The 26,240-nt window shown below is 33.5% G+C and overlaps 1 protein-coding gene across 4 annotated transcripts in view; it reads left to right on the forward strand.

Moving 5' to 3' along the window:
• The window catches only part of SMOC2 (SPARC related modular calcium binding 2), a 276,372-nt gene that overhangs the window by 208,683 nt on the left and 41,449 nt on the right, over positions 1-26,240 (forward strand). The gene's annotated exons all lie outside the window — the stretch shown is intronic.

Consider the following 26,240-nt stretch of genomic DNA (forward strand, 5'->3'; position numbering starts at 1 on the left):
GAATGTAAACTCATAATTATCATACTTATATACACAAAAAGACACTTCATGAATTCTGTTTTTCTCTGAAACGCAAATATTCCCTGCCATGATATACCAAAACTGATTATTGAAACATTGGATCTTGAATTACCTAATTTGGTACAAAAGAGGGGGAAATACTTTCAGAAACAACTTTGGTGCAATTTATGGAAGGTCTAGAGAGTACTTTTGAGTTTATGAAGCAAAGCATAGAATATTACGCATTAGGGAAAACCTGTTCAATTTAGTCAATCAACAAGTCTTTTTCAGTACTTATTATTTGCCAGTCATTATGCTAAGCTCCAGAGAAACAAAGGCAAGATCATGGTCCCTGCCCATAAAGAAATTACATGTTAGTGGAGTAGACAACATGAAAACCACTATATACTTCCAGGATATAAAGAGGTTAAACTGGGGGGAACCTCAGAGGTAAGGTACTAGCATTAAGAGGGATTGGAAAGTCTTCTTACAAAAGGTGAGATTTTATCTGGGAAAACCAAGATAGTTAGGGGGTAGAGATGAGAAGGACAAAATTTCAAATATGGGAGGCAGTCAGTGAAGAAAGCACAGATTCCACAGATGGAGTGTCTTGTGTGAGGAATAGAAAGAAGGCCTATTTCATTGGGTCATATAGTAAGTAGGTGGAGGGGATGATTTAAAGTGTAAAAAGACTGAAAAGATAGGGTGGCTCAGATTATTAAGGACTTTAAAAGTCAAACAGAGGGTTTTGTATTTGATGCTGAAGAGAACAGGGAGACACACTGAATTTTAATGAGCAAAGGAATGGGGGTGAAATCATCAGTCAGTCCTGTGCTGTAAGAAGATTGTTCTGATAGCAATCCAAGTGGAAGATGGACTGGACTAGGGAGAAATGAAGGGCAGGAAGACTAACCAGAAGGCAGTTGGAATAGTGCAGGCATAAGTGATAAAGTCTTGGACCAGGGCAGTGGCTATATGAAAGGAGAGAAGACAGCAATGTCAAGAAGATAAAATGAAGAAGAGTTGTCAATGTGGAGGTGAGAGTGAGTGAGGAGTCCAGGATGACACATACATTATAAGCTTGGGAGATTGGGAAGAGAAAGGTGTTCTCAGCAGTAATGGGTAAGCTTGGAGAAGAATAGGGTTTGGGGGAAAAGATGACAAATTCTGTTTGGACATATATATTTAATAGGAATATAAATATATAATATGTGAATTTAAATATACATAATATGAATATAAATGTATATAATACATGAATATAAATGCATGAATATAAATATATAATAAATGAATACAAATATAAAATATATGAATGTTATCTATATACATATACATATATTTATATATATACATAAATACATTCAGATAATTCTCAAATCTATTTTGTCCAGTCCTAATTTCTCCTGCCCTGTAGTCTTGAATCTTCAACTGCTCATTGGACATTTTCAACTTGATGTCTCATAGATAAGCCCATAAAGATTCTTTATAAATATATGTGGAACAAATGAATTAAAAATATTTATAAGGCAAAAGATGGGGTAGCTAGGTGGCAAAATGGATAAAGCGTTGGCCCCAAAGGCAGGAAGACCCATTTGCCCAAGTTCAAACCTCTTACTAGCTCTTCCTTCCCCTTTGTATAACATTATTCCTATAAAATGCTTATACCATGTGAGCTTTCTGTTGTTTGAAGTTATTCAACCTCATTCTTTTCCATTTGCACAGTTTTCCCTTAGACAGTACTTGGGTTTCCAAGTATTTCATGCTTATTTTAATTTTCAGGAATTTTTTTAGTAACTGAAGGAATTTATGTTCTGGGTCTGTGAATTATTTAAATTAGCTTGGGTTCTTCATAAGCTTAAACGTAGTTGGCTGATTTGTGTTTAATTACATGGATATATTATAATTAAGGGAGATAGTAATATTTTCAGTTTTGAACAAAACAAATGCTTTCTAAGAATATAGATATGCTTGAATAGGAAGGAGGTCTTTCTAAAGAAGTAAGGTCTGTTGTTGCAGTGGATATCTCATTTCTGGTGTATTGGTGCAGAAAATATGACCCTGGTAAAAAATTGGAAAAAATTTTCCTATTTCATCCTTTCCATAATTACATAATTGACGGTGAAAATAAAATGTTCTTTGCTAACTAAAATACATTTTATATTAACCATAAAGTCTGTATGTATAGTTGTACAATCAGTACATATCAGAATTATAGCATTAAATGGCATTCGCCCTCAAAGAAGTAATTTGAAGAGAGACCTGTTTTCAAAGTATTGAAGAGGTTATTCTTTCTGATTATCAGTTCCGTATAAGAGGAAACTTCATAGTAACAATACAGTGGGTATCACTAGAATCTGACATTTCCCACCTAATCACAAGAAATGTGATATATACTTATTACATTGAGATATTTAATCTATTTTATTTGTTCAATTTTGAAGTCATGGGAGGAACCCAATATTTTATGAATTTTATTATCCATTAAATCATTCTTTGTATGCTCCACAGCCTGGGAATCCTGAGCTCCAAATTCTCTACTTGGAGAGAGGGATGCCCAGGATACTTTGAGAAAATGTTATTGAATACTAAGTACAAGACTAGGATAACACAATAGAAAATCTCATCTGAAAACACCTCTGGTAATTTTCATTGCTTTACTGGATTTCTTGTTTCTATTTCCCATGTTAGGCACAGGAAATAGATGGGAGATACAGTCTCCCTTGTGTTGCATTATATCCATCAGTAAAGCTCTTTTAGTATATTAAGATAATTCTTATAATTGTTGACTTTCTTTAGAAATGACTTGCATGTATCCTATAAGTCAGTAATGTGTCAGTCAGTCTCTTGCATTAGTTGTAGATGGGTCTGGTTAAATGTAACTATTTGATCAACGCAACAGCTAGACTATGATGCAGTGACTGCAGAGCTAAAAGAGCCCTTGAAAAGGCAGGATATTATGTATTTAAGAAACAATGAAACTACCCCAGCTTCATTCTTTGGTAAGAGTAACATGTCATGAAATCTTATAAGAAGGAATATGAAGACCTCGGTTGTACATCAGTATCATTTCTTGCTTATATACCAGTCAATAAATTTTATAGTCAAATCTTTGATGTTCCATTCTTTTATACTGAAGAAAATAGAATCTTTTTTTTGAAGAGAAATGCAGGTATTCTCATAGCATTATTAATCTCTGATTTACTTTTTGAACTGCCTAGAAAAATGAAACACTAAAATGGAGTATTTGATTTCTAGAGATTGATTTTCCAGACATAACATTGATATTTGTCATCACCTCATAGGTTTGGGTTTTTAAAGCTAACATATAGGTCCATTCATTTCCTCTTAGGCATTAGGTCAACGATGTGAGTAATTATCAATAAGTTAAAAGAGGGAGCTGGGCTTATTGGCACCTTAGACCTTCAGTTTAAACAGAAGAAATCCTTATAGTTGTGGATAATGAGGCTCACATTACAGTAAAGTCAATAAACAACAGCGAAGTTAGTTGGCTAAGTGAATAGACAGATCTAGAGACAGCAGATCCTGGATTCCAATTTGGCCTCATATATGTGACCCTGGACAAGTCCCTTAATCTCAGTTGCTTAACTCTTACCACTCTTCTGCTTTAGAATACATTCTAGAACAGAAAGATAAGGGTTAAAAAAACAAAATGACAATACAACAAAAAATTTAATGCCAATCACTTCTTTAAGCAATGGTGATACAAAGAAAGACAAAAAAATACAATTGAATAAATGTTTTATATGCAAAAATTATTATGCAATTTATTTTGTAGCAATGTATAATATAGACAATGAAAAATTGTTCAGAGCAAAAGTCAAAGAAATATAATTTGGTGGTTTCTTGTCAACTCAACTGCTGTATCTACCTACTTTAGGGAAATTAGAGACCAGATTAGTGATTTTATTGATAAAGGGAACTCTTGGAAGAGAAAACACTTTGTTTCAATGTAGAAATGCAACTACTCTACAGTTTATAATATTAGTGTTACTTAGAACAGAGATGTCAAACACTCATGCAATTCTTCCATGTACAACCCAACCAGTTTCAATATAATTGGGAAATATTTAGCAAAATAAATAAAAATAGAAAAAAAACATAGCAAATGTAAGCATGTGGTTTTCTAAGGTTTTCTAAGTCAATATGAAGCCCACAGGAATCCTTGGGTGATTTGGCTAGGTAGTAGTATGTAGAAGAGACCGGAATCAAACTCAAATCTCCTAGCCCCAAATCCAGTGATCCTTCTATATCTCTTTGTTGAAAAGGGATATTAACTTTTTGTTCCATTAATTTAGCTTTCTTCATGGGTTATAGGGCTATAGCTGGAAAAAAAAGATCATTCACTGCATTCATAAATGTATATCTCTGGTATAAGTAACTCACAAAGCTTCACATACAATGCATTGCCTTATACACAGTATGTGCGCAATAAATATTTGTTGTCAGTAAGCATTTATCAATTTCTTATTATGTTCCAAGCACACTGTTATTATCTGGACAAACAAAAAAAGGTAAAAAAACATTTTCTGCCCTCAAAGAGCAGTTAAATCCTTTATAAAGGTTCTATTGTTCAGGTTTCTTTTTTTTTTTTTTTAAGTAATGTCGCTTTGTGATCCCAACTGGGGTTTTCTTGGTTCAATTACTGGAGCTGTTTGCTGTTCTCTTCTCCAGCTCATTTTACAGATGAGGAAACTGAGGCAAAAAAGGTTCAATGGCTTGCCCAGGATCACATATCTAGCAAGTGTCTGAGGCCAACTTTGAACTCAGGAAGATAAACCTGTCTGACTCCAAGACTGACACTGTGCACTATGGTGCCAGCTACCTATCATTAAAGATTTGTTAGTGGTCAGAAATCTTTTTCTTCCTTAAGACTTACCCTTCCTTCACCTTTTCCCTTTGAAATCAAAATTAAGGATGAGTAGTCAAATGATTTCTATCAGGTTGTGTCTCTCATTAGACTGTAAGCTCCTTAAAGTTAGGGACCCCTTTTTACCTTTCTTTGTGTCCCCAATGCTTGCTACATAGTAAGGGCTTAATTGACTCATTGACGAACTGACTGACTTGACTTGTATTTACCTATATTAGTTTCTTTGTAATTTAAAGCCTGGTCTCTTCCGGACTTAGTTTTCGTAAATGGTCTAAGCCCTCTTCCATTTGTAATATTTAACATGTAAATAAAACATATATGTTTGTATTTACATTTCTAAAAAGAAAAATAAATATATTTATAACATATGAAATATATAAATTTATTATGTATATATTTATACATTCAATTTATACATTTATTTATTTTATGAATTCATTTTAATTCATTTATTTGTAAATTTAAATTAATATATTTATAAATTAAAAATATTTTCAAAGAAGAGCAGTATTTCATGCACAATTTAAATAATCTATATGCAGGCAATCAAATTAATTCATTGATAAAATATGTCAGAAGAAAATGCAGCCCCTCCTAATTATTCTACATATATATCTTGATATATATAGATATATCTTGATATCTATCTATCTATCTATATGTATACATATATACATATACATATATATATATATATATATATATATATATATATATATATATATATATATATGGAGAGGGAGAGAGAAAAAATACTATACATATTTGGAAACCCGCTATTTCAGATACTATGACAAAAAAAGGTGTCTTTAAAGCTGAAATGGTCATTTAGCTGGTACTCAGCAACATTTGGTAACCAAAATTAGAAACATGAGATGATGTTAGTATTGTGTTGCCTGGATTTTAGATATACTCTTCAGAAATAGCTCTTTTCCAAGTATTTCAAGTCACAGAGACATTCAGGAAAAGCTCTCCAGACCTAAAAGAACCAAGACACAATTTGCTCATAATGAGAAAAAAATATTACTGTTAAACTGTCACAACAAAGATCCTCTTGCCTCACCCATACCTTTAATGAAAGCCAGAGTCTTGAGGCAGCAAAATATCATGTTATGCTAACAGTGGAAAAGTCAGCTTATGTCTGTAATTGTAGATGTTTGTGAATGTACTGTTCATAAGCACTTAGTCACTTTGATTATTTGGAGATAATTATCCTTATTAGGAGAAAACAAATGCATCTTAAAATAATTCCCTTATGAGTTTCTTCTCAATAAGGGGGAGAATGTCTCCAATGTAGTGGCTACTTCCGGTCACACCAAGCTAATGAGTTTTCTTCTTAAAGGGCAAAATTTCCATTTCCTGTTGCTTTTCTTCAGACCCAGGAGGGTACTCTGTTTTCCAAGTTAATCTGGCAATATGTTCAGAAAGAAATCACACACAGCTCACTTTTTCTTTTTTTACTGCCAAATATTTATTCACATCATATGTAGAAGAGTCAACAGTTTTTTCCATCTCACACCAAATTGACAGTAAATGATGATCTGATCTTTGGAGGCCAACATTTTACATATGGGAGGAGAAATCCCATTTAATGGGTTTCATATTGAAGAACAGATCATTACTGTGTCTTATGATGCCTGTTCTTCTGGTTCTCCTTTTTGTCTTTCTTATGGATGCTATTTTCTGTGCCGTAGAGAATGTACAACACTGGTACTCATAGAAATAACAGCAAATAACAGTTAAGTCCAACTCAATACTGAAACATATTGGAGACTTATCTCCTTAAACTTCCTCTCTTCCTTTCATATTTAGTTGATGAAATCATTAAAGAATAACTTTTCCTTCCTTGCAAATTGGTATTTGTCAAACACATTGCCCATCTCTCTTTATGAATGAATCATATTGAGCTATGTTTATATCCTCTTTCATTCCTCCTGCTTGATAATTATTTATGTCCTTATTTTGAGTAATCTCAATTGAATGATTAACTAGCTTTATAACTCAAAGGTTCAGCATCTCTTAAAGGAACCCAGGATTTAGAACTAATTTAGGGATGATGGAATTTCAAATATAGGATGGAAGCCTGAATTGTTTTTCCATTAAAATAAAGGTTTTTAACCTTTTTTGATGTCTTGGTTTCCTTTGGTTATCTAGTGAAACCAATTAATCCCTTATCAGAATAATTTTTAAGTGTACAATGAAAAACCCATGTTAGGAAAGTTAGTTATATCAAAATACAATTATATAGACATACAGACATATGTATATATGCATTAATATATATATATATGTGTGTGTGTGTGTGTGTGTATAAACACACACACACACACACACACACACACACACACACCTCTCTAGCCTGTAATCATTCTGACCTCAGTTCCAATCAATTACTATATCCAGATCTTTCTCATTCTCTCATTTATTTTGGATGTTCAGACTCTGAAGATTTATGACATCACCCCTCCTAAAAGAGTATTACATCTAGATTCTCACTTTAAGTTCTTAATTTGGTGTCCAGGACCAAAAGTGATAATCTAGTCCATTATTTCTATGAAAAGTCCATATTTGCTGTCTACAAGAAATACATCCGAGCAGACAGACACCTGGGGTAATGGTAAAAGGCTGGAGCAGAATTTATTGGACATCAACTGAGAAAAAGAATGCAGGGGTAGCAATAATGCTATCTGACAAAGTCAAAGTAAAAATAGATCTGATTAAAAGAGATAGGAGAATGAGTAAATATCAGTATTCAACATGTATGCACCAAATGGTGTAGCATTCAGATTTTTAAAGGAGAAACCATTGGAGTTTAAGGAGGAAATAGATAATAAAACTATACTAGTGGGAGACCTCAACCTTCCTCTAAAAGTCCACATTCTTCCTTAATATTAAAAGTTTTATAAAATAGCAATAAGACCTGGGACAGGTTACCTGTAGCATCCATATTTATTCTATTCTGCTTCTGATTTATTCATAAGCAAGGGCTAGTCAGAGAAGATTTGAGTTTTGCAACTGTCAGAGCTGAGAAGCATAGCTCAGTTAGCTAACCTTAGTTCCCCTTAGGACAATTTAGAAAAAAAATCAAGCAATTCTTAACATAGCATTAGCATGGAAGGTGGAAGATCCAAAAATTTATCTTCCCATTTAACAGTGAAGCTAAAACTTGATTAATTTGTTATGGTTTAATAATGCTTATGGCTTATCAGATGATTCATAAAGTATAAATATAACTTGTGTTGCATTTTACCCCACCCCAACCCCTTATCATGCAGTGCAACTAGTCTAAAACAGTCAGTACTAAGTAATATCATTGGAGAAATAGATATTCAAATCTATGACTTTATTGGCATTTTAACTTGTCTTACTCTGAAATTACCAAAGGTCCAGAGAGTGCTTCTTTCATTGAGAGTATTAATTATTTATCTTGATTCATTATAATAAAATAACAATACAGTTACACAAACAAAATTCTTACCCTTTTCAAAGATATTGGATTTTAGATAACCCTAACAAAGATGAATGAACTAGAACCAGACTTGACTGAGTGCTACCACATGAATGATTTAAAGAAGCATTCTCAGTTCCCAGACCCCAATCAGAGTCCCTGAAAGAGTATCATGTTTCCAGGTGTTCTTGTGAGCCCTCCTGCATTGCAATATTTCCCTTCTCTTCAGCCTATAATCATTCTGACCTCAATTTGGATCAATTAGTATAGCCAGATTGTCTCTCTCTCTCTCTCCCTCCTCCCTCCCTCCTTTCTCTCTCTCTTTCTCTCTCTCTCTCCCTCCCCTCCTCTTGACCCTGAAGGTTTATCATTTATCATACCTCCTAAAAAGAAATTCCATCTGAAGGATCCTTGAAGACTTTCAGGACTGAAAAGCAATCAGTTGACTCAATAACTTCCTTAGAAACAATCACTACAAAAACTTGATCGTAGATGAGGTGATGCTATAATAAATAACAGTTTAGAGCCTGGTATAAAATAAAATTTTAGTTATATGGGATACTAGTAATAAATTGCAAGTAAAAATGATATAACAAAACCAAAATCTGAAAAGCTCCTCTTTAACATTTTATACCATTTATGAATAGTCTTATACTTATTTTCAATATTAATTATTCTCATCTTTAGCAGCACAAATGGATACTCTAGATGCCATATGCATGGCTTAAGATGATTTCCCAGGAGACAGTTGGATCCTGAATTAAATATCAGGTTGATTTGTGTAAAGGATTCTATGACACCTAGGAAAAAAATTCAATATTTACTTTTACTCTAAAATGAAATTAATAGCCAGCTTAAGAGTTTATTCTGTAGCTTTAGAGGTTCTTTTCAAAGTCATAATATGAGAATAATCTGAGATGGCAATATTTCATCAATTAATGTTTCCAACTCCTGCCTAGTCCTACCTCAGAGCAAATACTGAATTCACGGATATATTATTAGTCTGCAAAAAGTTTAGTCTGGTCAAAAGAACAGACTGTTCTGTCTCAGCTTGTGATGTGTAACTCTCAAAGGTAGTATTAATGTGGATGGCACAATTCTTACTAAATGGTGCTGGCCATGGAGAATTTTATTACTTCATTGCTTTCACTAACAAGTACTCATGAGTTTAAGCACCAGATACATATACTAGCATCTTCCTAAGGAAAAGGACAAGTTTTTTTTTTCCTTTTCCCCTCATTAAGGCCCCCCCCCAAAAAAAAGAAAAGAAAAAAGAAAACCATGGTGTGCGTTTATATTAATGTAAGTTTTTTAAAGATAACATTATTCCTTTGAGTAGATTCACAGCTGGTAGAAAGAGGGGCCTCTAGAGAAATGATTAATTACCCAGTCTTAGTCAGGAGTGGAAAGTTTAAAGGAAAGTTGTAGTAGTAGTGTACCCCAAGGTTCAGTCCAGGGTCCCATGTGATTTAATATTTTAATAAAAAGATCTGGATGATATAATTCAGAAATGTGTTCATTAAATTGGTAGATGCATGACATTACCAACACCTTAGAAGAAAAATAAGAAGTGAAATTGTGGAGATCTTTAAATGAAATAGTAGGATATAGTCAAAAAGAGTAGCTAAGTGTCAAAGTAGATAAAGTGTCTAGAGTCAGGAAGACTTATATTCCCAAATTCAAATTCATTTTACTAGCGGTGTGACCATGAATAAGTCATTTAACCCTGCTTGCCTCAGTTTCCTCATCTGTACAATGAGCTGAAGAAGGAAATGGCAATCCACTCCAGGATCTTTATCAAGAAAAAAAAATTAAAAGGAGTCACAAATAGTTGGACAAAACTGAAAAAAAATTTCTATACAACAAAATTCAAAATAAAAGGATCTGGGGTAAGGGATGAGGACACTTGGGGCCTGCTCTTAGCTCTGCCACTATTTGCATGATCTTAGGCAAGCCTTTTTATCTTTATTTCCTCTTCTCTAAAATGAGGGGGTTGGATTAAATGAACTCTAAGGCCTCTTGAAGCTCTAAAATCTAGAATTCTCCCCTGACAAATGAAAGATGTGGTTTCTCTAAACCAACCTCAGTGAGGATATCTGAAAGGCAGTGACTTTAGGAATAACAATTAAATGGGTGGTAGACTGAATTTCCATCCCACAAACTTTATACTCCAGAGGAAGCAAGGAGAAAAAAGGGAATGAGGACAATAGAAGCAGGCATCTTACCTTTGGGAAGTATTATGGGCATAAAATAAACTTCCAAGAATTTGTAAGGTCTCCTTGAAATCCTGGTAACACTTATTCAGCTAAATTATGGGAAATTACTGACAAAGTAATGGAAAAAGTCTTAGGAATCATAATAGAGCTAAAGTTAAACAGGAGGCCATCCTATTGTATAGTTGCCAAAAAAGAAAAAAAGAAAAAAGAACAGGCCACTGTGATGTAGCAAAGGAATATCATATGTAAGGAATGAAAAATGATAATTCTGTTATATTTGGCAAAATACTTAGATTTTTATGAGTGTATATTTGGTTGAACATATTTTCCCCTCTGTCTACATATTAGGAATCTGGAGAAACTGGAGAAGTTCCAGAGAAGAGTGGTGGAAATTGCTAATGGGTTAGAAAATGGGACCAATGGGAAAAGGTCATAGAAGCTAAGATTTTTCAATATGTTAAAATTAAAGAGTAAGTGAATAATTTCACTCAATTATATCTAAAAATTTTTACAGAGGTGTTAGAAATTATTCTTTATATAACCTGAATCTAGAATTAGTAGACTCGGTTTTAGAGTGGAAAAAATGATGAATTTGGAGTCAGAAGACATGTATCAAACTTATCTCTGCTATTTATCACTTGTGTGACATTGGGCTATTTACTTCACTTTTCCAGGCCTTAGTTTCCTCGATTGTAAAATAATAGAATGATATTTTAAAAGATTTCCAAGATCCTTTCCAGCTGTAGATTAGTGAACTGCTATGAATTTACCTGAGGGAATCAAGATAGATCTAAGGAACATTCTTAGGTAAATTATACTGTGCTACTAAGGGATATTGAATCCTTGACTGTAGAAATATTTAAGAATTTTTAAAAATTTTGTTTTGAATACTCTTGATGTCTAGCAGTTAAGAAGTACATAATGAATTTCTTGTGGTTCTTTATGCTAAGAATTCAAAAGAACTGATTTTCTTTACAGATAAATTGAAAGAAGAATGTTATCAGCAACATTCCCTGTAAATGACAGCTCCAGTGCTAATGTATCATCTAAACTGTCATAGCATTGAGATTAATGGGGGAATAGTGATCATTCTGATACCTGTGATAGATTTGCCTCAGTTACAGCATGCATGCCATTTGCCCATTACCTTGACAAAAAAGTCTGAGCTCATTTTTCCCCAGTTGTTTGGTGGGGTTCATTTCTTTAATAACTGCTTTGATTTGAATGGGGGAGATCAACTGACAAAGTGCCCTCCCCAATGCAGGTTAGAATTTTTTATAATCTAGTGTCAACTATTTCATTATATTTTATCATAAAGATGAAGGGAAGTGAACAAATCATTGTCAAGGAATATTCAGGGGACCAGTCTGACCTGGAGTAGAAGGGCAATATTTTCTTTTTTTTGTTAACTTCAGTAAATTCCTCTGAGGAATCACTTTTATTTATTAATTATTATTTCTTTATTATTCTATTCCTATTAGAAATAATAATATTTCTTATTAAAAGATATTATTTATTAATAAGTGAAAAATGCCAAACAAGTGGGAAATAGCTGGTTCACCAAAACAGAAAGGTGATTTTTTTTTAATATTTTAAAATGTTTTAGAAATTTTAACAAAGATATTGACAGACTCCAAAGCTTCCTCATAGAAAAAAGTTAAACCTAACACAAGGTGGATCTGAAAATAGATGAATTGCTGGACCCAAAAAGGCTTCATTAACTGTTTGATATTGATTGGGAAGGAGATGGCTTTTGGAGTGGCTCAGGAAACTAACTGGCCCACTATTATTACTTAAGATTGTATAGCAGTAGCCTGAATTAAGACAGAGTAAGTACTTGTAAGATTTGCATATAATAAAAAGCTAAAAAGGATGACAAAAATTTTTAAAAAGATCTTGACAGGCTAGAAAATTGGACTTAAGAGAAAATGTAGCAATATAAATATGAAGTCTTAGGGTTTGGGTTAAAAAAACTCAATTTCACAAGCAGACGATGTTGGAAAGATCATTAGACAAAACTTCATCTGAAAAATATCTTGAGAAATCAGTAGAATTCAAGCTCAGTATGAGTCAAAAATGAAATATAATGGCCAACAAATCTAAGACATTCTTAAACTACCTAATGGATGCCCTAGTACCCCACACTGAAGGCGTAATAGTCTTACCAAGGACTGATCATATCTAGGGTACCATGTTCATTTCTGGGCACCACACTTTAGGAAGGAAATGAATGCTAATAAATTGGGGAAAGTACACAGGCTAGAAAGACAGTTTTAAGTCTTTATTTCAGGTCATAAGAGAACTGGCTAAATAGGCATATTTAACCAGGAGAAGAGAAGATTGACAGAAGATATGATAATCTTCAAATTTTTTGACCTGGACTCCGCCATGTGAAAGAGGGGTTGGATTGGTTGGGTTTGGCTCCACTGGGCAGAATTGGAACAATAACTAGAATTTTCAAAGAAGCAAACAGCCTTGATATTAAAAATATATATATAAGCTTCCAAATGAATATAAGTTCTTTAAAAATGTGGTGGTTTCTTGCTCACTCAAGATCTTCAAAGGCTTACATAACCATGGACTAGGTATGATGAAGAGTAGTTCAGGGACATGTTGGACTAGAAATCCTCTGAGGTCTGTTCTAATTCTGCTATTCTGTGAATATCCTGAGTCTTACTGTTTCCAATTTTATATCTCATATGTCAAAATGATTTGGTAATGAAACAATTAATTTCAGTACCTAAAATGCCAGAAAATATTAAAATGACAACTAAATATTAGATACTCATATTATAAGTAATTAAAATAATATAACATAGGGAAATCTTAAAGCAGTTTGGCTGGCGAACTCCTATATAATGCCTGGGGAAATTAAAATTAAGAAATCATCAAGGGTTTCATAGAAGAGGCAATATCTCTTGCTAGATTTGGGTTTTTTTGTCCATTTCTTTTTTGTCATTTCTGAATCTTTAAAATGTAAGCCTTGTTTTACTGGCAAATAATACTAGCATAGTAAATATAAATGTATATATATAGAGAGAGAGACATACATATTTTATAGAGGTAGATGGATATCTATATATTTATACACACACACACACATATATATATATTTTGTTGGTATCTTATTTACTGCCACTAATAAATGATTATATAATACTGACCAAAAGGGTTATCTCACAGAAAACTTTTATGTGAAAGAGCCTTGATATGTATTGTAGAAACACAGCAGGGGCCATAAATAGTATTAAAATTAATGGAGTTTTGTTAAACTGATAATGATTATTATTACATTACAGACTCTCTATATAGATATAGAGATAGAGAAAGAGAGAGATTTATATCTATAAAAAGGGAGGGAGATTTTCTATTAGAATATGTTTCTTATATGTATATATGTGCGTATGTTTATTCATATTTATGTATATATATATAAATATCATATGTTTATATCAGAACATACAGAATAAATGTAATGTATATGAAAAATAACCCTAGAAGGGATTATACCAAAGACCAAAAGTACCAGCAAAGACCTCCTAAAGATGATAGCATGTATTTGGTACATAAAATTTCACTTCCTTTGGTCTCCATAGACTGGAAATATGTGCTCATTCATAGAAAGGCTGACTCAAAGTTTGATTTCATTTTACCCCTGAAAAAGTATCTGCTACAGAAAATGTGGAAGGAGCTTCAAACATTCTTATCTGACTATTTAAATGTCTTCTGTAATTCTTCTACTCTATTTCATTTAAAAGCCTGCTCCTGGATATTGTGTGTACCCTCAGAGTAATGAAAAGGAATTAAAACTATCTGTAATTTAAATGTTCAGTAATTGATTAATTCAGATTATCTTTTCCCACAATTACAAATTATGCAAGAATCCTTTAATTTATTTTAATAGAATTGTTTCATTAAATAGATCAAATAAGTATAAAAAGCTCTGGAAGGAAATTTGGCAGGTCATTTAGGGTTTTTAGTCTTCTAAACCACACCTAAGGTAAACCAGAAGTTGAGAAACTTTGAGATTTAAGATTTTTAGAGAAAGAAATTCTGCCACCTTCTTCAGTAATTTCAGTCCTCCCTTGCTGATGAAGATGTCCTTTATGCCCCTACTCTTTACCTTTTTTCTCAGTCTTCTCAATGACAGGACACTCAATAAAATGCTTGTTGATTGACTGGCTAAACTGCATTCTTAATGTTACTCCTTTTATTGTAAAATGAGAAAATGTAGCACCTTATTCTCTGCTTAAAACTTTTATTTCTAGCTATAAACAATTATTTGTGATCCAAGATAGGATATAAACTGCTTAAGGTCAAGTGACAGTCAGTATACTGGAAAGAGTCTTACTGTGGCTTCTATGTGTTATATTATTTCAACATTTAGTTATTTAGTCACTTGACAAATATTTTTTAGCTTAAAGCTGCTTTGGTGATTTCAAAAATGGGTCAGATCAGTCCTCCAAGAATTTATAATACAATGTTTGCAATTCGATTGTCCTCAGTGCAATGCTAAACCTGATAAAGTCACATTTCAAATAAATTAATTTAGAAAAGGAAAGAATAATCTAGGATTAAATAACCCCTCTAAATCAAAAAATATTCTTGTGGTCTAATTCTTGAAAGATATTTTCCAGAATTTGTGCCTGTTTCAAGGCTATCTCATTCACTCTCAACCCAGATAGCTGAACTCTGGAAGTTAGCTGTCTGTGGGCAATGTCTACTCAGTTGTACATTCCGAAATGTTTGGGAGTGAAAGTGAAAAATCACTTCTCCACTTGAAACTCCGAGGGGGATTGAGACAAGTGAAATCCATTTATCTAAGCTGGATATTGGCCAGAACACTGGGCTTGATACTTCTAGAATGGAAGCCGGGCTAATGAGAAAGGGACAGCTGATAGCAAAAATGGAGTTACTCTTTCCAGATAACTTAATTCTATAAGAATTTGATTGGACACGCCGATGTATTCCTAATATTCGAGTGCTCATTCTGTATTTCAGGCTGCATCAACTCTCCTGCTTAAGCAACTGATGGTAGGGAGGGTTTCACAAGCTTGTTTATAATGAACAACAGGCGACCATAGCAAATTCTAGTATGTTTTCCCTGCGGGGATATGCCAACATGCTTAAGTTTTTCTTAACTCTCTCTGGGCTTGTCATTTGTTTTTCTTAACTCTCTCTGGACTTGTCATTTCAAGGGCAAAGTTTCAGAAAAATCCATAGTTCCTCCCTCCCCCATCCATCTCTCTTTGACAGCAAAGGATTAACTGGCTGTATTTCAAATGCTAATTAGCTTGCCCAATGTCCTAAGACAAATAGTTGGAAAGCAATTGGGCTAAATTTAAAGTCTTGCTTTCCTTTTCATTCTCCCTTTCCAATGCACTCACTTTCTCTCTTCAAAGTCAATCACATAGAATCTGATTCATTGGAGTGGTATGCCATTCTAATTAATCAGAGATTCCTTAAATTCAATATTTAGGATAAGTTTCTCTGGATTTTTTTGGAGAAGCATTCATTGTCTACCATGTAATAAGACTGACCTCTTTGGGAGACTTAAATTACCTTGTTGTAGTCATCATCTCTTTACCACCTCACATGTAAATTAAATTTCTAGCAAGCTTTATTTGAAAAACAAAAACCAAAAAACCTAGTGTTTTATTGAGACAAAACCAAATGGTCAGACCAATATATATTGATATGCAGCAGTACAGTAGTTATGCCTTTGTGAGCTTTCAAATGAAGGGAATATGGAGCATTTCTGAGACTTTGCTCTGCTGGAGTACCTGTCCTTTCTAGAAGTGGTGACAAAAACCTCAGAATCAAGAGGATGCTTTGCTAATGGTGGGGTAGCTTTGTCAATAAATCTACTCTATTATTTGGTCCAGCATCCTTCCTTTTCACACTTTCTACCAAATAGCACACCACACAATGCCTTACTGTACAAAGCACTTACACAATGGCATTGCTAACTAATCAGTCATCATAGTACTTCCACAGATGGAGTATGTGTCCTTCTCAGATGGAGAAGTTGAAACACAAAAAACATAAGCAACCTTTTATTGACAGTCTGAAGCAATATTGTGTTTTCACTCCTTTGTTCTGAACAAGAGAAATAAAGGATCACTAATTAGCTATATTCAAGAACCATCAAAGACATTGTATGGAGAACAGGTAAATGATTCCCTTCCAACTTTCTTAAGAAGATAATAAAATGAAATGGTCATAAGTTATTATTTTATTGGTTTATTTTTAAGTTTTGGAAAATATTATTTATTTAATTAATTAATTTAGAACATTTTTTCATGGTTACAAGATTCTTGTTCTTTCCCTCCCCTACCTCCACCTCCCTCCCATAGCTGATGCATAATTCCACTGGGTTTTACATGTGTTATTGATCCAGAACTATTTCCAAATCCAAATTATTGATATTTGCACTAGCGTGATCATTTAGAGTCTACATCATTTAGAGTCTACAGTCTACATCTACATTTAGAGTCTGGATCCTGTGATCAAGGAGTTGTTTTTCTTCAGTGTTTCTATTTCCAAAATTTTTCCTCTGAATGTAGATGGTGTTCTTTATCATAGGTCTCTCAGAAGTGTCCTGGATCACTGCATTGCTGCTAGTAGAGAAGTCCATTACATTTGATTGTGGCACAGTGTATCGGTCTCTGTGTACAATGTTCTCCTGGTTCTGCTCCTTTCACTCTGCATCAATTCCTAGAGGTTATTCTAGTTCACATGGAATTCCTCCAGTTTATCATAAGCTATTATTTTAAAAGAGAGATTCTAGGTTAAATACAAGGACAGAATTGCTAGCCCTATCAGCAGTTGGGTACTGCAAATGGATTATTGGATGATGTTTCCAGTTCTTTTCTACCCACTTTTGTAAATGGTTTCATACAGAGAGATAGGGAAATTCCTGAAAATTGGGGTATGGATGAGATTTCATCTAAAGTCTTTTCTAGAACAATACTGTTCCTTACCTTCCATGCTTTCATGATCATCACCCTCTATTCTCTTCCTTGTGAAAAAAACAAACAAACAAACAAAAACCAACAAAACCCAACAACATTAAAGCATGGGTTGGAGCTATATCAAGGAAAGGAAAAGAGCCCACCTCTGAAAGACAAATGATCCAGAATTGAGCAGGGCCAGAAAATAGAATTCAAACTTGGAAAGTCCAATTCCATACTACTTCCCTAGAACATTTGTCCAAAGGTTCTTGAAATACCTTAAAAAGAAAGAGTCCCCCTGGAAATTTATCAGGAACTCTTTGACAATCAGGGTACAAAAAATTAACCTAGAAATTAAAAGATTTCAGAGGGAAAATGAATAAATTTTTGCTGTAGTGCACTGGAAAGAACAGTGTATAATTGACATTATTATTATTTTAAATTTCGTGTTGGATGATGAGAGTCCTTACAACTTTTGATCTATGATCGTATTATATGTTATTACTTTAAAGCACAGAATAATCTAGTCCCTATTTTCAATATACATTTACTTATCTGAGTAGTTTATATTTATTGAAAGTTAAACTCAACAGAAAAGCACAAGAAATTTGTAGGAAAGGTTTTAACTTACCATGGATGCCAATTGGGTATTTTGTTCTCTGGTTCCATTTGGGTTTTAAATAAAAACATATATTTTCTTCATTCTATAAATGCATACAGAATAATCTATAATATTTTTATCATATATGTTCATTCTAAAGCAAAACACAGATATTTTGTCATTTAAATAAAGAAACAAAATAATCAGTTGCTAGGTTTTTCCCTTTTCAAATGGTTTATTTGGGCATTCTATTGGGATAGCCCAAGACCAATCACCTTAATCTGATTTTAGTCAAAAGTTGATCCACATTCATTATGGTGCAATATAAGGAATAATATGAAAACATGTCATTTCCCTAGATCTGCAACTCATTGTCCTGTATTTGACCTGTAGTCTTGGTTAGACTTTTTATCTAAGGGTTTTGCATTTCATCTAACTCAGAATACTGTGCATTCTTGAACTTGGATGACCATATCTTTCAGGTTATTTGTTTAAGATCAGTACTAAGAAGTCCTGGCCTCAGAAGTCAGCAAATTCTGAGAAAAGGCAGTGTTAAATGCTTAATGTCCTTTGCTATGATCATTGCTGAAAGTCTTTTGTGTGATAAAATCAATAAATTGTTCCAAAACTATCCTCTTCCATAAATCTTTGATAAAGGGAATAGTTCCTCAATTGATGCACACACACACACACACACACAGAGACACATAAATACACCTCTTCACTGTTTAGGAAAGAATTTCTACCACAAGAATGGGCAGGGAATAGGCTTCTCCTGTATAGCTCTCCCATTGGTGGTATATTGCATATGTGAACCGTCCATCAAAATGACTTCTTTGAACATCTGCTGTGTGAAAAGCATTTTAAATAAACTTTATGCAAAGGTATAGATGAAGGAACTTGAAAGCATAATCCATACACTTAGTCAGCTTCAGAATTGATGGGAGAGATGGAAAATGACATTTAAACATATGACTATTTCATTATTTTGATGGAACTATGATCTCATTTATGTGGGTACTACCTTCACTGGTTCAGATTCCAATCCTGTACATGTCATCCTGTGTTTTTCTTATTGATGTCCTCTCACAATTCCTTCAAAGAGGACCTATCCTATCCTATCCTACATGCTAAAGAGCTTTCTGCCTTTTTTTTTTTAACAATTCACAGGTACTAGTTCACATTGTTCATCCATTACTTGTCACTTGAGCTACATGACTAAGACACCTCCTTTTTCTGAGCATGTATGCTATTTGGGTATGACTAAAAGATAATACTGACAATAGTTCATATTTATTTGGTCAAGACATTTAACACTCTATCTCACTTTATTAAATAATGTGACTTTTTAAAAACATTAGAATGTGTATCTATAGAATGGTAGAACCAAAATGTACATCATTCACTTTAACCCCCTTATCTTCTCAATGTTTAAGTTGTAGTATAGAGAAGAAAAGTAACTTGTTCAACATACATACTCAAATGAAGGTTGGGGACTTCTAAATAAGTCCCTTTGGAAGTCATATATTCATTCCAAGAAGTCTATCATTTATCAAGATCATTCTTAGAACTATTTGTTGGAATTGGCCTTATTTCATGCAGGAGAGCCCTATGATTCTTCTAAAAAAAATGGTAGCAAATCATGGCCCTCTAAGAATATAAATGAATTATGGAAGCAGCAGAATACATTTTAGTAGAGATCAATCTGAAGAATAAAGTAGATAAAAATGTATTATATGAATTTTGGTTAAGAATGAGATATGATCATAAAAAGAAACTAATTTTTACATATTTATGCCTTGTATAGTATCTCAGAAAGTAATTCTAGTATTCATTGGAATAAACTTCCCAATATATTAAGTTTGAAGGGGGGTGATACTCATATTCAGCTTCTAGTATGACAATTAAAAATTAGTCACATTACTTTGTATTAATACTTTAGATATGAAAAATCCATATAAAAGAACCTTTGCTTTTTGTTATTTCATAATCATGCTGTTATAACACAATTCCTTCAGCCAGTGTTATAAAGTATGATTTCATTTAATGTTCCCCATTCTTCAGTGCCTCTCTCTGAATTTTCAGTTTTTCTAATTATTTCAGGGAGAGGGCCCTTCATATATTCAGCTGTATTCTAAACAGCATAGATCATCCCTTTAATTCAATCAAAGATGTGTATGTTGTTTGAAAAGATTGATGTATTAGTCACTTGTTGCTTGACCTCCTAACTTTAGATATTTCTTTAATTATTACAGGTCCCATATAGTATATAAGGACTTTCCTATTAAACGTGATATTTAGTACATATTCTACTATGAATAATAAGATTCCGTCCCCAAAATATATTGAGTCATAGGAAGTCATAGAATCTTAGAGTTGGATGAAAGTACAGTCATTTGGTACCATCTGATTCCTAAAGTAAAAATGTCCTGTACAACATTTCTGATATGTGAACATATACTTCAACATATCCAAAGACAAGAAGGTCACTATTTTATAAAGCAGGCTATTGCTTAGTTTATAGCCTTGATTAGGATGAAATTATTTCTTAGACTACTTCAAGATCTCTTTCTAAGTAACTTTTACCCATTGGTCTAGCTTGATCTAATGAAGTCTTTTGGAGAAAAAATGGAATAAGCTTCATATATTTTTTACTTGGCTGTTCTGATATTTAAAGACATTGGACATGTGCTTAATAATGCCCACCAAAAGACTTTTGATGCCTTCAACCTTTGGATATTGTATTATGAGTGAGTCAATACCAGCAGAATATTAGAGTTAAAAAATGGGCCTTTATTACAAGGAAAAGTTTGGGGTTTAATGGTACTATATAGTTTGACAAAAGAGGACCCAACCTACTATTCTTCTGTTCATATCTAGATGTATATACACACATTTGTATGAATACACACTGGGTTTTCCATTTAAAACTATACTAAGACTTTGAGAACTCCATATACATCCTATCCTATCCTATCCTATCCTATTAGGTGTATATGTCATAATATTTTAAGAGAAGGCAAAGATGCAAAAGAAAAGGCTTATATACATTTACAATATTATAAAAGTATTTTATTAGCCTTAATTTATCGAAGGGGGAAAAGTAGAGTTCCATTAAACAGGGAATGACTAAACAAATTTTGCTAAAAGAATGTGTTGGCATATTATTGTGCTATATGAAAGAATGGCAATACAGAAAATACAGAATTGGTAAATACAGAAAGGCATTAAAATACTTCTATGAACTGATGTAAAAACATAGATTCAGGAAAATAATGACAAAAAAATTAAAATGGAAAGAATGACAAAATGGACACGTATTGTCTTACAGTTATATTGGCCAAGCTTCTCGCCAAAGAAATACTATGAGATTGTATCTCTTTCTGCTTGGCAGAGGTGATGGACCATTATTATGTAATAATGCCTATTGGTTATGTTGGTTAATTTTGCTGAACTGTTTTTTTCCCATTAACTTATTTTTTTCTTCCTTGTTATGCAATAAAGGATTATTTGCATTAGAGAAGTACAGAGAAACATATTAGGAAATAAAGATCACACGATAACAAAAGATATTAATAAAATTTTAAATAAAAGCCAAAAATTGATTAACAAAAGATTAGGTAGCTCAAATTTTGTTGAAATTTTAAACTTGGCAAGAATCAGATGTTATTTAATCTAATCCATAAAAAATGATTCCTCCACAATCTCTATTTGTTTCAAATAAATAAAACATTATTACCTATTTCTACCTATATGATTCTCTTGCCCTTTCCAAAGGTCAGGATTAATTATATTATTTTCCAGGAGAATTCAGTGATTTAGGATTTCATCAAACATTTATTTATCACTTACCTATTATGTGTAAAAAATGGTCTAGGTACTAAAAATGCTTTTAAAACTCCAGTAAACTCTTCTTAATCCAAGAAGTTTTACTTGCTCTTATGCAAATGCAAGCACATATAAAAGCATTATGACCACCAGGGGGTGCTGACTCCCCCACACACACTGTCCCACATACATATAAATGGCATCTAGCACCAGATCTGTAGTAGCTTCCAAGCCTTCAACTCTTGGTTCTGGTCCTTTGTGTACTCTGATTACATCTATATTTAGGGTAGGATTTGTGTTCTCTAATCAAATCTATTAGCTCTGATCCATATTCCATTAACTCTTTCCACTTGTCCATTTGACTGTCTATTTTTTTCTTAAACTTTACTTTGGAAAATATAGTGCATAAAGGCTTTAATCAAAATGGAAGAAATAAATAAAAGCAGATCAAATAAAGTGCAACTAATGCTTTAGTTCTCAAACTGCCTTTTTTTTTTTTAATTCCCTGCATCAAGCCCTTAAGCATCAATTAGAAGAAAAACTGAAAAGATTGCTTTCCTCTAGAAGCTATAGAGCTTCCTGTAGAGCTAGCAGGGTTTTTACATTACTCCCCCAACCCCCATTATATGTCTTTCTTGGTGGATCAGCTTCTGTTGGACTCACCTTGGGGTAGCCCAGCTTGCAAGGGCAATATAGCCTTGGGCATGATTTTAAGTTCCCTAATATCCAGCTATTTCTCCTTCTTACTTCTGGTATGTGCATTATTATATAAATATGAAACACACACACACACACACACACACATATATATATATATATATATATATATATATACACACACACACAAATATGTATATGTACACACACACCTATACTGCTTCATTATCTCAACTTCATCAAGGCAGCTAAAAGGAGAAGAAAGAGCTACTATGAGCATGCTATGATTTCTCCCACCCTTCATGTTTGGACTCTAGCTCTTAAAAAATGAAAAGTTCCCTGTTCTTAGCTTTCTTTAACCAATTGAATAGTCAAATGTATATTATTCAAGTATGTATGTCCTTGGAGCTCAGTGGAGGGATCTAACCTCAGTCTATTAAGAAAATAAGATTATTTGAACTCTCTCCTCTCCCTTTCTCTTTATCTCAAAATTCCAGGACATGATCTATATCTACCTATTCATCTAGCCTCTGAAAACAAAGTAGTCCTTCCTCTTGTCAAGACTTTCTACATGTGCTCTCCTGTCTTCTCTGGTGTACTGTTTCTTCAATTACTTCCCTTTTCTCTCTAATTTTTAATTTCTTTTTGTCTATTATAACTTCCCTATTGCCTTCCCACATGTTCAGTTCTCTCCCATCTTCCAAAAAAAAATCTTCTCTTGATCCTATGATTCCTTAAGCAATAATTGTTTATTTCTTCTGTTAGTCAAATTCTTGGAAAAAGCTGACTTTTCTCATTCACTCACCTTTGTAATCTGACTTCCAACTTCATCATTCAACAAGAATGGCTCTAGGCAAAAATTTCCAGTGACCTCAACTATCAAATCTAATGATCTTCTCAGCCCTCATCCTTCTTGATCTTTCTCCTGAATTTGACATTGTTGGCAACCCTCTATTTTTGGATTCTCTTCCCTTAATGTTCTTTTGTGACACACTACTTTCTCATAGCCTTCCTCCTACCTATCTGATAATTCCTCCATCTCTTCTCTACTGGCTTATTATTCATATCACATTCTTTAATTGTGAGTGTTCACCAAGGCTTTGTCCTGTACTGTTTTTTCATTCCACCTTCTCTTTTGGTCATCTCATAAACTCTCATGGGATTAATTGTCATATCTTGATTTATAGTTTCCAAATCTATTCATCTAAAACATCTCTCCCCTGAGCTTCAGTCCTGAACCCCCAAACAACTATCATTTGAACATTTCCAACTTGATGTCCCAGAGACTTCTCAAATTCAATGTGTCTCAAACATCTTTTCCCCAAACTCCACCCCCCCAAACTCTTCTTCCAGATTCCCCTGTTTATGTTGATGGTACCACCCTTCTTCCAGTTTTCCTGGTTCATAATATTGGCATCATCCTTAATTTCTAACTCTTCCCTCACTCCACATATCTAAGTAGTTGCCGAATCTTTCAATTTCTATCTCTACAATATTTTTCATTACCTCCCTCTTTCTACTCATTCTACTACCTTATTTTAGGTTTTCATCATTTCTTTCCTAGTCTATATAGCAAAAGCTTGTTAATTTATCTTCTCATCTAAAGTCTCTTGCTTTTCTAATCTATCCTCCACAAACCTGTCAACATGTTTTGCTTTAAGTATAGATGTGAACATGTTACTTTTCTCCTTAAATTTCAGCAGTTCCTTTTTGTTGTTATTCAGTCTTGTTCTGATCCATTCTTCATTACCCCATACCCCATACATATCCATAATGCTAGAGTGCTTTGCCATTTTCTTCTCTAGTGGATCCGTTTTACTTTTAGGATAAATTATAAAATGTTTCATTTTTAAAGTCCTTTACATACTGGTCCCAACCTCTTTCTAGTCTCACTATTCTTCCCATCCCATCACTCTATGGCCCAGTCAAATCAGCCTTCTTGCTATTCCTCACACAGAGTGGTGCATCTCCTTTCATCATTCTTCATGCCTCTGTAATGGCCATCTCCCAAACCTGGAATTCCGACCTTTCTAATCACAAATCATAGAATCCCTCTCTTTCTTCAAGACATAGCTCAAGCAGCACTTAAACCGAACCTTTTCTGGTGCTAATAACCTCTTCTACAATTACCTTGATTTTATTTTGTACATATGTATAAATGTACATGTTTTCTCCCTTTATAAATACACTTTTGAAAGTGGGGGAGGTTTATATCCCCAGATATAACCAACAGATTAATATATTATAATAACATGACTTGTGTGGAAACTTTACCCATTTGGTTATTTTATTTTAAACAATTTAAAATGCAAGAAAATTCCTATTAGATTATTTATTTTGGAAAGTCCTTCCTTGAGTTAGGTTGAAAATTAAGCATTTTTCTTAATAAAATTAATAATAAATATTGTTTGATTGATTGTCCTGGGTCATGAGCCTTGAGGACAGAATGAGCATGTGGGTGGGTATGTATAAACATATATATCCCCAATCAAACCCCACACTGTATGCCAATTCTTTGAAAAATAAATCAAATCATGAATATTAATAAGATGATTTATTTCTGACTGTTTTTTTTTCTTCTGTGTACTTGAAAAACCAGTGGAGTGATGCTGAATTTTTTTGGCCTGATAGTTTTTAAAGCAGATTTGTCCCCAGGTGTTCTCTTCCCTGGCTTTTTTCCCCCCTTAGAAGGAATAAAAGCAATTTGATAAATGTGACATCCCAGCAGGATGAGGAGCTAGGAATTTCCCCCTGTCAGCTTCAAGACATTTCAGGGTGATAGTAACACCTCTACTTCCAAGGTTTCTGTGGTTATTTACTGCCCTGAAGGAGTGATATATCAGCAGGTAATCCAGCACTCCAGAAGGATTACTTTACCTCACCTGTTAGTTAATAGTATAATCCCTTTAAGTAACACACCCTCTGTGATTCACAATAGCATTCTATCCCTGGGAGAGGAAAAGAAAATCAAAAGACTATAGACTGAGAGTTGGAATGGATTTTACATCTAGATCATGTAGTCTCACTTTCTTATTTTATAGAGAAAGAAACTGAAACCCAGAGAGTTGAAGTAATTTTCCCAGGGTCACCCAGACAATGTGGAGAAAAGCTAAGATCTGAACCCAAGTCTTTTGACTCCAGATCTAGCATTTTTTTTCACTCTACCATGCTAACTCCATAGTATTAGAAGTAGAAGCCTAGATATCATCACAGTGCTGTTAGAAAAAGGAGAAACTAAGATCCAGAGAAAGGAAATGCCCTGCCTATGGTATTACAATTGCTTAGAAGCATCATTACAATACAACCTAGTTCTCCTGACTCCAACTTCCACTTTCTTAGTTCTTGACTTTCTTTCCAAGGGTTAACTTTGGTTCACTTGCCCTCAGTTTCTTTTTAAAAAATCGAATCTCTATGTATACCATGAAAAATTTAAATTCCAGGCTCAAAATTAAATTGGACAGAATTGTCCCTTCCTATCTTTCCTATCTTTTCCCTTGTCATCCTCGCCTTTCACTGTATGTCTTTCCCTGCCTCTTTGGTGTCTCCACCATCTTCCCTAATCTTGAGCTTTATTTATTCTATTTTTGGCACTGCACATAAGTTGATGAGTAACCAATAGAGTGTATTTCCTTTAGATATTTTGATA

This window comes from Monodelphis domestica, chromosome 2 (assembly GCF_027887165.1).
Source record: "Monodelphis domestica isolate mMonDom1 chromosome 2, mMonDom1.pri, whole genome shotgun sequence".
Lineage (NCBI taxonomy): Eukaryota > Metazoa > Chordata > Mammalia > Didelphimorphia > Didelphidae > Monodelphis > Monodelphis domestica.